This window comes from Microcaecilia unicolor, chromosome 3 (genome assembly GCF_901765095.1).
Source record: "Microcaecilia unicolor chromosome 3, aMicUni1.1, whole genome shotgun sequence".
NCBI classification, from domain to species: Eukaryota; Metazoa; Chordata; class Amphibia; order Gymnophiona; family Siphonopidae; genus Microcaecilia; species Microcaecilia unicolor.
The window spans coordinates 81,421,719-81,439,072 of NC_044033.1; the positions used below are offsets into that span (position 1 = coordinate 81,421,719).

Genomic DNA, 17,354 nt, shown 5'->3' on the forward strand with positions numbered 1-17,354 from the left:
ACAGCCTAGTGTTTAGAGAGCTGGCTGAGAACCAAAACTGAGACTCCCACTGTAACTCTTTGTAAATTTTTTCTTTTTTTTCCCCCACTATTTTTCAAATTGTGAGCCTTCCAGGGACAGAAAAATACCTCGTGTGATTTCCCTTACTCTGCTCAATTGGAGCACCTTTCTTGGATATGCCAAGTACCAGGGCTAAATATGGATGTCTGTCTTTTTGGAGATGGACATCCCTTCTCCTTCTACAAATGAAGTTAGATGCCCATCTTTTTGTCCCTCTCTAGTCCTGCCCAAAACATACCCAGACCACGCCCCCTGCCACAGGGATGTACTGGAGTTCTAGGCATCCATATCTCAGCTTTATAAAATCTGGATTTGGACATCCATGCAATATAGACATCTAAATCTTGACATTTTTATTCCGCTTTACCGAGGTGGTTCAAGGCGGATCACAATCAAGATACAGACCAAAGAGATAAACCATCTTATAACAATATATTTCCCTAATGGTAAATCATGCTGAGTCTAGTTGATATTGCTGGAATACATAATTTAACTTCCTGAGCACAGTACAACACCCTAGAAGGGGAATAAACAGAAAAGTATATCTTGAAGATATTCGGGAGCTAAACTATATAGAATCTTAACAAACGACAGCAACTTAAAATGTATCATAGCCTTTATTGACAACTAATGCAATTCAATGAACAATGGAGTAACATGATCTTTATAATTTCCTCCCAGAATCATTTTTGTAGCCACATTCTGTATAATTTGGATTCGGTGTAATTGTCTTTCGGGTAGACCTAAAAGAACAATATTTCAATAATCTATCTGGCTCAATACCATAGATAGCACGATCATCCTAAACTGAGACATCTCTAAAATGGTTTAATTCAACAAAGTAGTTTCAGTTTAAGGTTTAACGGTTTTTATTCAGGATCAAATATATCCAACATTGAACAACCAAACAACGTCTGGACAAAAACAGCAAACGATTATAGGACAGCAATCAAGCATAACAGAATAATAAGCAAAAACATCATATTGCAAAAAGCCAGATAACTTATGGTCCCATTTTTGTTGTGTGAGAAAAGTCACACCCCATTCCCTCTCATTACCCGAATTTCCTTTCAAATTTAATGGTTGTGTACAAGATCACCCCTCTCCTCCCCCCAATCCTACTTTACCCATAACCGAAACCTACACTGTGATGACCTGGCATCTGGACTCTTATGACCCCAGGCCATCTTTGAGAGAATAACATCTAATATTCCTAATCCACCCCTCCCCTACCCAAGCAGAGAAACCCCAAAATACTCCCTAATATAACAGTACCACTTCTGCTTTATGGGTGACTAGTAAAAAAGGCCCGTTTCTGACCCAGTTCCAGGGTCGTTGTCCCTCCCTTGCCCCCTCCCTCCGAATTTTAAAAGTCATCTTCACTTACCAAGTCGGATTTACAGCGACCGGCAGCAGCGGTAAAAGGCGTGCAGGCTCGGCCTCTCTCAGTTCTGGTCCTGCCCTTGCGGAAACAGGAAATGAAGGCTGGACCAGAGCTGAGAGAGAGAGAAGGGCCGAGCCTGCACGCCTTTTACCGCTGCTGCCGGCCGCAGTAAACCCGACTTGGTAAATGAAGATGACTTTTAAAACTCGGAGGGAGGGGGCCTGGAACTGGAAGGGAGGGAGGGACGATGACACCCTCAAGTGTGTGACGTAGCGTTCCGTTGCCTGGCAACTCTGCAGCGTTCCCTTCCACTGATTTGTCGCTGCTGTTTGTGATGAACCCGGAAGTACGTGACGTCAATTCAGATGTATACAGCAGGATCACGAATGCTTCAAGGCTTCACTTTTATGGAGTCAGCTTCAGAACGTTGGAGGTGCTTTTATTATATAGGATAGTTTGCAGGTAGCAGTTCCAGATAGATATGAAAGCTCTTTGTCCCTTTGGGGAATTCCTAAGAGCCCTTGCCTCCCATAAGGGCATGCAATCTATTTCTCCAGTACCAAAAAGAAGGAGGCTCCTCCTGCATCCAATGCACTTCTTCCCAAATGCATAAGCTTTACACAGTAATAAGCGTGAGTTTTTGTCCGAGATCCCATATACCCCCCATTTATTCAGCAAGACTCCTTTCCAGGAAAAGACTACACGATGACCAAAGAGAATCCCTATATAACGATGAAGCAACCTCCAAAAAAGCTTGAATGCCACTACTTCACCAAAAGGCATGAAAAAAGATATTGTCCCCCACTGACATTTAGGGCATTGACCAGCAGGCACCGAACCTGCTCTAGCAGCTTGATATTGATTCGATATCGAAATCCTGAAGTTCAGCATTTCCAACCTGCTGTGGAATAATTTTAATCAATTTTTGAAAATTCACCCCCTTCAATTTGTATACAAAGTTATTTCAGTGTAAAAAAATATTTCTTAACAATTGTATTCATTTGTTTTTCCATAGTTTGAGTAGAATCCAAAATTATTCCTATGATTTTTATATTCATTTGAATTGGGACCTCAGTCAAGAATAATACTCATGGCAACTTAACTTCTTTAACTACTACCCATAAAATATTTGTTTTATTCAGATTAATTTTCAGACCATTTACAAGTGTAAATGGGGTATTAAAAAATAAAATGATTTGTGTCCCTTTTAAAAGGGGCTTACCGGGAGTATTTTGTATAGGGTGCAACTCAGTATTTTTATAAATGTATTTCCCTTAATGTTAATTCAAATTTTTCAAAGTGATGACAATGTTGCACCTTAATAGTGAAATTAAAATAATTTATTATGCAAGACATTTTTTTAAGATTCAATAAACAGCTGTATCAATGTACATTAATGACATGTGACAATTCTTTTCTTTATACCCTTAGAAATTATAAATGTCAGCAAACAATCAATACATTTTACATATCAGTTTTCCTCAACTAAACCAATCATATAAATATCAGTTTTTAAACTTAACTAGTGTATACTGCAATAGAATGTACTGTTTAATATATGTCCTTTATTAAGAGTTGATTCTTTATTTTAGTGATGCCCAAAAGGATACTTTAATTGCAGTTTTCCTCTTCTTCCTTCTTTCTTCTTTTCTCTCTTTTAAACGTTGGGTACCATTTAATTCTCAGTTGTGATGATCCCTGGCCAGGGAGCAGGAACCAGGAACTGAAGAATACCTACTACACTAAGCTAATAACAAAATCAACAACAAAAACCCTAAACCCTAACTAAAGTACCTAACATCTGCCACATTCACCTAAATATTTTCCCTAGCTAGCTATCCCAATTAAATAAACAAATAATTATTTTTCCCTATTCTATACCACAAAATGTTGGAATTTTTAATCCCCTAATGTACAAAGATTCTTTAATTCTGTGTTTGGTGTCACAACTTCCACAACCACCAGTATTCTTCAAGAACCTCCTTGTTACACAGAAGGAAAAGAAACCTTCAGACGGTTTCACAGACCCATTCAATAATGAAACTCAGATTTAAAGTTTTACATCTGAGCTGCCATAGACAATCTCTCCAAAGAATGTACTTTTAAAGTTCAGAGTAGCTCTTTTCAGAAATGGCCTCAGAGCTGCACTGCTTTGCTTACATTTAAAACATTCTATCAGGGACAGCTTATTTTCCAGCACTTCCAAACTTTACTCTCTTAGGAAACAGGTGATGCTGAAATGATTTACCATCCCAAAACTAGTCAAACAGACATCAAACATCTCCTACCAGCCCTTAAATACGCGTCGGGCTTTCAAAATTAAATGCCAGACATCCAAACCACTCTTTCTAAGCACAACCAAAGTATTTTAAACTTACAATTCAATTTATATTTCAATTTCCAGTGACAACCAGTTGCTGCTCACTGTCACACATCTGCTTAGCACTACAATCACCACCCAACTGCCAGCCTGAGCTGGTTTTTTTTTCTCCTGAGAGTTCCACCAGCACAAGCCCAACATTCCAAATTCCCCCCAGGGCACAATTACAGCATTTTAAAACAAAATAAACATTTTTCAAACATATACAAACAGGCAACATGTCTAATTGAAGTAAACTTTGGTACCTTTCACCCCTGAAGCCTGAAAACCCTCTTTATTTCCTGTGCAGCGCTTACACCAACGCGGGCCGTTCCAAAAAAATAATAAAACGTCGGGAGAGTGCACCGGTAAGCCCCTTTTAAAAGGGACACAAATCATTTTATTTTTTTAATACCCCATTTACACAAGCATCCAAGCCAAAATGGAATCAAATATCTCTGATATCTTCAATATAGTTTCCTGAAAGCTCCTCTCTACAGGAATTATTAGAGAACTGAGAGGCCCTTCTACAGAGCGGCGGTAAGCCCAAGGCGGGCTTACCGCTCGCTATTCCAGGACTACTACTGGCCCAATGAGGCTGCCAGCGGTAGTTCTGGGTTGATCACGTGCCATTTCCAGGGGGGGGGAAACAGAAATGGTTAGCACGGCAGTAACCTGGCAGTAATCAGGCATCGCCACGTGCTGCCCAGTTACCGCCGGGTTACCATGGGAGCCCTTACCGCCACCTCAGTGGGTGGTGGTGAGGGCTCCCCACCCACATGGCCCAAGAGTTTTCTTACCGCATGGCCATTTTGTTTTTGAGGCTTTTTACCCGCTGTGGTAAAATGGGCCCTGAGACGCATTTTTCCTGCAGCTTGGTAGAAGGACCCCTGAGCTTCTAAAATAAATGATGGTGAATTATACATTCTACAGGATTGTTCTGGGAGACATTGAGGTGATCATGGGTGCCTACAGGCCTTAATGATAATTGAGGGGGACACAGACCTGAAGATACACCTAGAGCACTCAATACCCTTGAACTGGCCCTACCTATATTTAGAAATGGTTGAAAACCACTAGAGGGTTGTGCAGAAAAGAGTTCAGTCTGAGAATAGGATAGTGGTCCATGCTCTTCAGACCTTCAGAGGAGACTTGAAAGGATGGTTTGCTTTTCTGCAGTGGAGATGATGCTCCCAAGGTGATATAAAATCAGAAATAACTTCAAGTAGGCACACCCATAAATGTGGATGCTGAGTATATTTGGCCCATGTGAGATGCATGATTTGGGATCATGAATCTAGCGGAAGTGCATGCTGTAATAAAATTTAAAATAAAATAGAAAAACTTAATTGATCTGATAATGCCAGCTGCTGCCAAATGATACCTGTATCCTCTGGGCTCCTCTACTGCAAGAGTACACAAGCAATTTAGTTTATTCACCCCTAGTCCAAAGGCTCTACAAATCTATTACAAAAGCCTGAGAACAGGGAAGAAATTATATTATGAATCCAAAAAAAAAAAAAGGATGTACTTTCAAAGGTATTTTAGCCTGGTCCATGACCACTGATACAGCCTAATAAGAGACAGTGCTAGACAGCTGCAGAATGCAACTTCTTTTTGGTGGTATAAAAAGAAACAGCTGTCCCAACCATAGCATCAAACTGACACAAACACCATACAGAATCCCCGGACTTAACCACAGTTCCTGAGCACACAAAAGAACATTCAGCCCAAATTATGAGAGAATGTAGAAAGGGGGCAGGTCTGGCATTGCCACCTGACAGTGTCAGAGGTATGCTGTGTGGTTCTGGCTGTTCAGTGGCTGGTGTGCTCCTGCGCTGCCCACTTCCCACCAATGACATGGTAGGCTCAGGAGGGGGCTGCTGCCGAGGGAGTGGCATCCCAAGAGGGCTGCCACTGGAGGATAGGATTATGAGGGGGCTGCCACCAGGGATCGGTTCAGGAAGAGGGTTGTGAGGGAGGACGTTTTTTCAGGAAGCTTATTCTTCCCTCCCTCACAGCACCACCTGAGGTAGCCCTCATCTCTCTTCTGCTCAAGGACCCTTGGCTACTTCCAAGAACTGCCCCGGCTGCTAGAACTGGAGAATCGAAGGCCAGTGGTGAGAAGCGGTGAAGTAGGGGGGGGGGAGGAGCAGCCCCTTCTCCCCCACCCCCACTGTCCCTAACAGAACACAAATCAGGAGCAGGTAAGAGGTGCGAGAGCACAAGTGCACATGTGGCAGGGGAGGAAGGAGGGGTGAACACCCCCCCCCCCCCTGCTTAGAAGATGGATGTGCTGGAGAAACAGATAAGAAATGTGAGAGCACAGGTGCACAAGTGGCAGGGGTGGAACATCTCGTCCCTACTGAAGATGGTTGCTGTTTCAGCACCAGCAGAAGTATGGGGGCATGTTCTGTAAGAGCAGCTAATTTTGGCCACATCCAAAATTCCAGTGTGGCCAAAATTATTTTGACTAACAGTTCTGTGCCGTGTGGCACAGAAATGCTGGAGCTAAAACAGCAATGGCTATAGTCCTGCTTTGAATGTATGGTGGTGAGGGAATGAGTGAGACAAGAAAGGAGATGCTAGATAGCAGGGGATAGAAAGAGAGACAAGAGAGGAGATACTGAATGATGGCAGAGGGGAAGGAAAGAGACAGAAGATGCTGAATGGCAGGTGATAGAGAGAGACAGAAGATGCTAGATGGCGGGGGGGGGGGGGGGGGGTGAGGGGGGAGGGAGAGGAGAGATTCAGTGAAAGACTAGGGAAAAAGAAGAATGGGCCAGGTGAGGTAAAGAGATGGAAAGCTATAGGTAAACATAGTAAAAAGATGGAGATTGAAGACTGGATAATATGTCTAATACTTCTTTAGATTCTTGCTTGTTTGTACCTTTGGCTCAAGATTTAGCAGATTTTTGTTTTATAAGGTACTAACAATTTGTGCTGATGTATTGACCAGCACTATAGATGAAACGGTTTATTCACTCGATTCCTCTTCAGCTTTTGTTAGACAGAGTTAAGTCCAATCAAATTTGGAATGTTTTTACACCGTTAACTGCTATTATTACTGCTAACCTGTTGAAGAAATGCTCACTTTTACAATGTATTTTAGAGATCACTATCCCGTTTTTCTTTTTTTAACTGTTCCACATTTTATTATTCAATGGTTAACAACAGAGCTTAATCTTTTGATGACTAAAGATTCATTACGGTTGATATAGGAAAAATGATTCTCAAACCTATACCTAAAAGTAATAACTGTGATCTTTCATTACCTTCTAATTACAGGCCTATTGCAAGTATACCAATTTTTACAAAGTTAATTGAAGTTCATGTAAGTAAATTGTTTCAGGAATATATTGATAAATTCTCTTGTTTGCATCCTTCGGGTTTAGGGCGCGGCTTAATAAACGTGGAGGGGGTGGTGGTGATATTTTGCACAGTAAGGAGGAATATACATCATAGTTCCTTTTCTGGTGTTGCATTGTATGCAGAGTCCGGCTTCTTGGGGGTTCAATTTTATTTTTTGTCTTCATTTTTATATTTTTGGTTTGTGGTTATGCTTTCTGTACTTCATGAGGGTCTACCTGTGCTTGTGTGTGAAAAATGCAGTGTATTCTGTTAGCACTGAATGTATGTGTAGGATTGATCTGTACTAATGCAACTTGTTTAGTTTTCCAGTAGGTGTATTGATGTTCTACTGCTCACTGCAATGTTTACAGTGCTGCATTTTTTTCTAGGAAAGCCATTGTTGTGTGACTCCAGGTATTGCAGAATTACTTTATAGGTCCTGCGTGACTTTTGTAGGGTTTTGTATTCACAATATGCCTGATACTGGATTTTAGATTTGGATTTAGCTCAAACCTCTTTCAGTTGTAGCTCAGTGTGAGTTACATCAGTGGCGTTCTGTGGTTCACTGCCACCCGGGGCAGATCGCTGCTGCGCGCACCCCCCCCCCCCGGCTGCAGGGCAACACGGCACCCCCCCGGCATGACATGGCACCCCCCGACCCAGTCCCCCCCTGTCTACCAGCTGCTGTAAAAGAAGAGAATCGCCTCGTCGACCCTTCCCTCTCTGTGTCGCGTCCCGTCCCGCCCTCTGATGTAACGTCCTATTTCCTCGAGGGCGGGACAGAGTGAGGGAAGGGCCGATGAGGCGATTTTCTTCTCTTACAGCAGCGCAGACGCGAGGCACCACACCACACAGCTGCCGGGTGGATGGAGCTGGTAGGGACTCGCAAGCAGAGCACCCCCCACCTGTTGACACCCGGGGCGGACTGCTCCCACCGCCCCACCCTTGCTATGCTACTGAGTTACATTCAGATTCAGTAGGTATTTTCCTGTTTCTGGAAGGCTTACAATCTGTTTGTACCCAAGGCAATGGAAGGTTAAGGGGCTCCTTTTACTTAGACACGTAGGCGCCTACACGCATCCAACGTGGGCCAAATTGGAACTACCGCCCGTAATTCTATTTTTGACACGCGTCCAAAACATGCAGTAGAAAATATTTTCTATTTTCTACTGCTTGGCGCTTACCCGGTGGTAATCAGCAGGTTACGTGCGCTGGCTGCTTACCGCCCGGTTAGCACATGAGACCTTATTGCTAAGTCAATGGTTGGCTGTAAGGTCTCAAGATGAAAAATGGATGTGCGTTGGCTTTCATTTTGCCGCACGTCCATTTTCAGCCAAAAAAAAAATGCTTTTCCAGGTGCGCTGAAAAAATGACCTGCGCGCATCCAAAACATGCGCCTACACCAGCGCAGGCCACTTTTAGGTGCACCTTAGTAAAATGACCCCAAAGTACCTCGTCCAAGATCTCAAGGACTGGCAGTGGGATTTGAACCCTGGTTCTTAGATTACTGCTCTAAATATTAGGTACTGTTAATAAAGCTAATACATAATACAAATATGTTTGGTAACTCAACAATAAAAACCAGCAGATCTGAAGCCCAGTGGCCTAATAAATAGGAGAAAATACTTTTTTTTTGCAATTCACAGATAAGCTCTGGTACTTGTTGTAGTTAGTGCAGCTGGGTTTTAAAAAGTTTGTTCAAATTCCTGGAAGGAAAGTACTGAAACTTCTATGAAGGTAGTCCTAGGGAAAGCCACTGCTTATCTCTGCAGGTAAGTAGCATGGAATCTTGCTACTTTTTGGGATCCTGGGTTGGCTACCTTTGGAAACAGGATGCTGAGCTAGATGGACCTTTAGTCTGACCCAGTATGGCAGTTCTTATGTTATTATGTTCTTAGGTGTATAGTGTGGGACTGGCCTTGTCAGGGTGAGGTGTGCTGTGTGGGTCTGTTAATATCAGTGTCAGTGGGAGGTGTGCTGAGTGGGTTTGGTAAGGTTAGTGGGAGGTGTCCAGTATGGGTCTGCCAGTGTCAGTGGGAGGTATGTGGTATAGTTCCTGCTATAATGGAAAAGCACCACTAGATGGCACTTCTCCCTTGCCTAACTTATGTGGCACATATGTGAATAAGTAACAGCAATTTTCAGGAGGAAACCTGATGTACAAAAAGTGGTGGGATAATCACATCTGTGCAGGGGAAAATCATGGGGTGGGGCTCTGGGTTCCTCCAATTTGTGTTCAGGACCCCGGACTGGCAGGGGTCCCCATGACTTCCCAGAGGACGTGCTCCTCTATTCTGACCACCGCTGCCATTATCACACTGAGCCTCCCCCCCCACCACCACCACCACACATGCTCAGTTTTCATGAAACTGAACATGTGCAGGGCTCTCTCGTGCATGCTCGGTTTTACAGAGGTGGCAGTGGTCACAGGTGGCAAAATTTTCTGCCCACCCACCTTGTGCTCTGGCATACCCGAAATTCGAGGTCTGGCTATGCACCTCCATCTGTGATGTGTACTTTATAGCCCCGTCTCTCTATACCAGTGAGAAGGGAAAGAGGGAACAGAGGAGAATAAGGGTAGGAAATGACTGAGGACTGTGAGGAGACTACAAAGAGTGTGAGAGATAAGTGAGTCAAGGAATGAGTGAAAGTGAGGGGTTTTGAGGGTGGCAGGAAGAAAGTAAAGAGACTGAATATATACGGTAAGTGAAGGGATCTAGGAGGGTGCAAAGGAACTATGGACTCTGGAGGGGGGATGAGATGTGAGTGAAGGATGAAGGATTTTGGTGGGGGGTGGGAGTGTGAGTGACAGAAAGGATCAGCTATAAGAACAGGTGTGTCAATAATGGACCCTCTTTCTACCTTCTCCTGAATCACCTTTTCCTATGCCACCTCCTTTCCATTATTCCTCCCTGTGATCTCCTCTTGCTTTAATTCCCCCTCTCCTCTCTTCTCTCTGTGTCTTTATCCCCCTACCCTTCTTCCCCTCCTCCCTGACATCCCCTTTCTATCATTCTCTGTACTCCTTTTTCCTTCCTAGCTCTGCTCATTAATATGCCATATTCTCATGTAGCATGATATGAGGTTAATTGTCAGAATTATTGATTTTGCTGGATTATATATATATATTGTGAAGATGAGGCTTCTGCTCCCACTCTCCAGCAGGCCTCGCTGGCCTATGGCCTCTGAACAGGACTCCAGTCTCTTCCCAGCATCCAGAGCAATCCAACCTCAAGCTCCTAGGCCCCTTTCTCACTCAGGGTGAGCTGGTTCTCGGTATGCAAATTGTATGCAGATTAGCATGTTATCCTTTCACGCTCAGGGTGACCTGGTTCTCCAGAGGCAAAATTAAACAGGTCTTACCAACAGCATATTCAGGCAATTCTTTATTCCAGCCCCTGGGCACAGTTCTTCTAGCTTAAATACTTTATACATTTACATATCTTCACACTGAGCCTCCCCACACAGATTCCTGGGCTCAGCATTAACCTCAATACTTTGGGGACTTCTAACCCCAGGCTTTGCAGCCTGCTTCTCAGTACTGGGACAAACAGCCCTACTTCTTCTTTGGACACCCAGTCCTTCCTTCCTTGGACACCCAGTCCTTTCTTTCTTTAGACTCACAGTCCTTTCTTTGAACACACAGTTCCTCTAAGTACTGAGGCTACACAGTCCAACACTAATGCTTTAGGGACTTCTTACCCCAGCCTGTTTTTCTTCCTTGAGCACACAGTCCACCACAAGTCCATAGGATTTAGCCAGTTCTTTCCAGGGGGATTCTCTTTCTTCAGCTACCAGCTCTCCTCTTTTTCTTTCACCTCTCAGGTGGGGTATAAAGTGGTTAATTAGCTATACAGGACCCAGCCCATAACCTCCTACACCTCTGGACCTCCCAGGGCTCTCCACGGTCCTAGCGACCTCCAACTATTCTCCTAGCGCCCTCTAGTGGCCTACCCCGGACATCCTGGACATTTGTAGGGGAACAGCACCATCTAGTGGCCTGCCCCGGCTAGGACAGCCTCTTATTTATCACTATATATATATATATATATATATATACTGTATATATATATATATATATATATATATATATATATATATATATATATATATATATATAAAAGATGCAGCTGCAAAGACTTTACTTCTCCACCCCCCCCCCCCTTCCCTCTGGAAAACTACTGAGAACATGAACTAGCTGGGTGGATACCTAAGGCCATCAACACCTCTCCAAAGACAGCAATCCCAGAGACTACAGTAACAAAAGACAGTGAAACTCCACCTATTACTCAGACTCAGAGGCCCATCTATCAGACAAAAGAAGCCCCTCAGACAGACTCTTGTAATCCTGTCAGATGCCTTATGGATATGTATCTGCCACAGATGTCCAGACAGGAAGTCTTATGGTGTCATTAAACATGGGACCAGTTACCATGCCCCATCTAAAAACCAGATGAAGCCAGTTCTCAGACACCCCACCTGACTTCAGCCTAGGTCCAGCAAGAGAATATAAAAAGACTGGAAAAAGCCCAGCTCGCGCTCCTGGCATCTGCTGCTCTTGGGACCTGCTTCTCTCTGCTGAACTTCACACACACCCTGACAAGAATTCTCCAGGCAACAACCACAACTTTGCAAGAAAAGATTTCTTCAGCAGAGAGGATTCCTTCTTCACTCCAACCAGCTACCAACTTCTATCAAAGGGAGTTATGATATCCAGCATAATTTATGATTTAGACTTGATATCTTGAAGCACATTTCCACTTGTGATAAGATTCTTAAAAACTGCCTCTCGCTTGTAACATTATTATATTACCTGTATTGTAAATAAACCTTTTAAAAGTTGAATATATGGTCTTTTATGTTCCAAGCACATGTCCTTAAACCTTACAGTGCAGGATAATGTAATTTAACAAATATAATATTTAATTCCACTTTTTCTTACATATCCTTATCTTATTACCTTATAGGTAATTGGCGGAGAATAGAATCAAAACATATATTATTTCCTACACTCACAAAAAGAACCAAATACATTAACCAGAACCTTTATCATTATAAAATAAAATATAGATCAACCTTATTTAATATGCATATCCATTCAAATGATACAAAACCTGCCGCAGGAAACCAGGGACTGAATCTACAACCAGGCACCATCTCAAAAGTAGTGAATCCATAAACCAGTCTGTAATTTATAATATACCATTGTCCACAGTCTGACCTGGTGCTCCAAAAGTTTATTCTGGCCTTATTGTGTTGTGTATTGATAAGTATGGACTGGCCTTACTCTTCAATTGAATTTGAATATTCTAAACCTTAGTCCACAGAACATCAGTTTCACACTTACAGTGGTGGAAATAAGTATTTGATCCCTTGCTGATTTTGTAAGTTTGCCCACTGACAAAGACATGAGCAGCCCATAATTGAAGGGTAGGTTATTGGTAACAGTGAGAGATAGCACATCACAAATTAAATCCGGAAAATCACATTGTGGAAAGTATATGAATTTATTTGCATTCTGCAGAGGGAAATAAGTATTTGATCCCCCACCAACCAGTAAGAGATCTGGCCCCTACAGACCAGGTAGATGCTCCAAATCAACTCGTTACCTGCATGACAGACAGCTGTCGGCAATGGTCACCTGTATGAAAGACACCTGTCCACAGACTCAGTGAATCAGTCAGACTCTAACCTCTACAAAATGGCCAAGAGCAAGGAGCTGTCTAAGGATGTCAGGGACAAGATCATACACCTGCACAAGGCTGGAATGGGCTACAAAACCATCAGTAAGACGCTGGGCGAGAAGGAGACAACTGTTGGTGCCATAGTAAGAAAATGGAAGAAGTACAAAATGACTGTCAATCGACAAAGATCTGGGGCTCCACGCAAAATCTCACCTCGTGGGGTATCCTTGATCATGAGGAAGGTTAGAAATCAGCCTACAACTACAAGGGGGGAACTTGTCAATGATCTCAAGGCAGCTGGGACCACTGTCACCACGAAAACCATTGGTAACACATTACGACATAACGGATTGCAATCCTGCAGTGCCCGCAAGGTCCCCCTGCTCCGGAAGGCACATGTGACGGCCCGTCTGAAGTTTGCCAGTGAACACCTGGATGATGCCGAGAGTGATTGGGAGAAGGTGCTGTGGTCAGATGAGACAAAATTGAGCTCTTTGGCATGAACTCAACTCGCCGTGTTTGGAGGAAGAGAAATGCTGCCTATGACCCAAAGAACACCGTCCCCACTGTCAAGCATGGAGGTGGAAATGTTATGTTTTGGGGGTGTTTCTCTGCTAAGGGCACAGGACTACTTCACCGCATCAATGGGAGAATGGATGGGGCCATGTACCGTACAATTCTGAGTGACAACCTCCTTCCCTCCGCCAGGGCCTTAAAAATGGGTCGTGGCTGGGTCTTCCAGCACGACAATGACCCAAAACATACAGCCAAGGCAACAAAGGAGTGGCTCAGGAAGAAGCACATTAGGGTCATGGAGTGGCCTAGCCAGTCACCAGACCTTAATCCCATTGAAAACTTATGGAGGGAGCTGAAGCTGCGAGTTGCCAAGCGACAGCCCAGAACTCTTAATGATTTAGAGATGATCTGCAAAGAGGAGTGGACCAAAATTCCTCCTGACATGTGTGCAAACCTCATCATCAACTACAGAAGACGTCTGACCGCTGTGCTTGCCAACAAGGGTTTTGCCACCAAGTATTAGGTCTTGTTTGCCAGAGGGATTAAATACTTATTTCCCTCTGCAGAATGCAAATAAATTCATATACTTTCCACAATGTGATTTTCCGGATTTAATTTGTGATGTGCTATCTCTCACTGTTACCAATAACCTACCCTTCAATTATGGGCTGCTCATGTCTTTGTCAGTGGGCAAACTTACAAAATCAGCAAGGGATCAAATACTTATTTCCCCCACTGTATTGAGCATCAGGTGACTCTGTTATTAAGAGCAGTTCTGAAGTCATTATAACATTCAGGCATTGGGAGTTATTTTAGATTCCTCACTGAGCATGAAATTCCAAGTTCTGAAAATTATTCAGACTGTTTTGTTTTGTAAATGAAGGAGTGTGCGCAGACTGCGTGAATTACTGTGGTTCATAGCTAGATAATTCCCCACTTTGACTATTATAATGGATTGTTGGTGGGGTTACCAAAATATAGTTTGAATGCACTACAAGTCGCTCAAAATTTGGTGGCTAGAGTCAATGTGGGTTGTTTATGGTTTGAACATAATTCACCTATCTTAAAACAGTTCCATTGGTTGCCTTTCGAACAAAGAATTGTATATAAGGTGTTGCTGCTTGTGTTTAAGGCTTAGTTTCATCTCAGATATCTGCTATGTTGAAAATTTATAACCCAGGAAATTAGAGGGAAGGTGGGGAGGGGATGCTCCTTTTCCTGACCTAAAGCCCTAACGTGTCTAACACTGGTTCTGGCCCTTGCTGTATAGCTGGTAGGATCCCCAAGCCTCCTCAACTGAAGACCTCCTCCTAAAGACAGCCAGAACTCCCTCCTACCAAACTCTGTAGTCGGCAACAGCATCCTTGAGCCACTGCCAACTAAGCATGCATGGGATGCTGGCATCAGTGGCTTAGGGACCTTGCTGCTAACTGCCAAGCTTGGTAAAAGGGAGTTCTGATCACCTTCAGAGAAAGTCTTCGGCTGACAGAGCTTGGGGATCCTCATTAGCTAATGTATTTATATTTTGGGGTGGGAATAGGGTGGGACAGAGAAAATGTTGTGCACATCCAAAATTGGCTGTATGGCTACGCCACTGGCTGAAAATAGGGCACAAATTTAGGGGGTCTTTAAAGCTTAGCTTGAATTATCTGCAGCAGGACCCATAGGAATAAAATGTGCCCTGCTGCAGGTAACTTGAGCTAAGCTTTAGTAAAAGACCCCCACAGGATCATAACTTAGGCCATAAATTTAGGTGCTCAGCTTTTTTGAATATTGGGTCTAAAATGTTTTGTCAGCAAAGAATTCAAAAATTTACAGATGTTTCGAGAACTACTCAGATGTGTCAGAAAGTTTTTATTTCCTTGAAGCCCAGAATATTTGATATTGGAAGAATCTTTTTTGGGGGGAGGGGGAGAATCAATTACTGACCTCTAAGAGCCTCTGGTTATACAAAGGGGCAGTACACATTATTTTACAGATGCTGATTAACAAGCATGTAAAAAATACTTTCTCAGAGAAGATATTTGCTGTCTGGCACCCTGCTTTCTACCTGACATCCCTGCAAACTGGAATGAGGGGTGGGGAGCAGAAGCCTGAAGCTGTCTGTCTGTGTGTTTATGTTTGGCTTACAGCTGATGGATGAATACATAGATTTAATTATATCAGAGGATCCTCACACCCTCTCCCTACCTTTGATATAATTAAATCTATGCATTCATCCATCAGCTGTACACTAAAGATAAACACACAGACAGACAGCTTCAGGCAGGAGGAGTGAAGGGTGAGACAGGGATTAAGACTCATTCTAAGTATTTTGGTAAAATAGAGATGCTTTCCTTCCCACAACCTCCCCATAGACCAGAGCCACCACATAAGGAACTTGCAGAGCTGCATCATGCAATCTTAGTGGAGGCTTCAGGCCTACGCTACGCACTACAACAAGATATATTGCTGGGATATATTTTACAGTTAGTGTGCTTTAATGGAAGCATTCTCTGAGAAATTACAACCCGACACTGAGTTGGCATCTAAAATTTGTACTGTCCAATGTTACTGGCTGTCTCTTTTAGGAAATTATAGTGCTAGAAATTAATACCTTGCTTTCTCAATATTAGAGGATGCGTTAAAAAAAAAAACCGCTGAATGGAGATTTATCCAACTAAGTGTAAGTGAATTTTTTGAGGAGAAGCCTAGATGGCAAAGGCCCCCCCCCCCCCTTTCACTGATGCAACCACATCTCCTGGAATGCCTATTTTTAAGTGGCTGTATTTGGCTATGGAATAGCATACATACATACAAGGAGAATTATCAGCCCTGTTTCCTCACAGGATTAGTACTTCCAATTACAGCCTCCCAAACACAGTTCCAATTCTGGTAACTTGCCCCTGGCTTGGCTACACTCTTCAATATGCAATAATGTCTTTTATCACAACCACAGTTCCAATAGCCAAGGGATAATTAGCCTACCTTGTGAGTCTTCAGTTACCTCACTTGTGAACACACAACCCTGCGTAAGCCCCCTTTTCAGGAGATGCCTAGGCAAACACCTAGACACAGCCCAGAAGGCGCGATTAACATGTTTAATGTTTAACATGCAATAAAAATGTTAACACATGATAACTGCAGGTCTCTCTCCCCCACGTGCATCTATCATGAAATACAAAAAACTGGGGCCCTCCTGAACTGCGGGGACCGGCTGTTGGATCAGTCCTGCTGCTGTGGAAAGAGGCAGCTTCCGGCAATGTGGGAAAAGAAGAGACGTACATGCATGTGCAACCCAGTGGCGTAGCTACATGGGGCCTGAGGGGGCCTGGGCCCCCGTAGATTTGGCCCTGGCCCCCTCCCGACGATCCCCTTGAACCCCCCTCCCGCCACCAACCCTCCCCCGCTGTCGCCGCCCGCCCCACCGCTTCAAATACCTTGTTGTTTGCTCGCCCCACCAGCCGAGAATCTAGTTCTTTGGTGCCGGAGTAGCGCCTTCATTCAATGCAGTTCCTGGCGTGATCAGCTGTTTCTGACGCCGTACGTTTCCTCTGCTGTGTCCTGCCTCCTCTGACACAATTTCCTGTGTCCACATAGATAAGACACAGCAGAGGAAATGCTTCCAGGAATAGCAATAGGCAGCTTGCTCTCCTTATTGATGCTACCCACAGAAACGATGAAGAATCGCTGAAGGGGAGGAGGAAAGGATAACAGCGATACAAGATTGGGGGGGGGAGGGGGAGAAGGGTAAAGGATGCCAGCCTGTGTGCAGGGAGGGAGAGAAATGCCAGTAAGCAGGCAAGAGGGAGAGGGCCAAAGATGGCAGACTGCGGAGCAGAGGCGGGACCCTTAAGATTGTTTGTCCCAAACCCAACTTTGTCTCTAGGCGGCCCTGCTTCAAGCACTGCCACTCAGATGATTAAAACCCTGTGATGTTCCAAACAACGCTCCAAAAATAGCGCTGGAACAGCGCAGGGCGTTATTAGACCTATGATCAGAGATAATTGCATGCAAATGT

General features: G+C 43.7%; 1 long non-coding RNA gene across 1 annotated transcript in view; it reads right to left on the bottom strand.

Annotated features, from left to right (window-relative positions):
* Nucleotides 1–737: 737 nt before the first annotated feature.
* The window catches only part of LOC115465565, a 46,730-nt gene continuing 30,113 nt past the window's right edge, over nucleotides 738–17,354 (bottom strand). The window contains exon 3 of the long non-coding RNA XR_003941433.1: nucleotides 738–803. This is a non-coding gene — a long non-coding RNA (uncharacterized LOC115465565). The remainder of the gene's footprint in view (nucleotides 804–17,354) is intronic.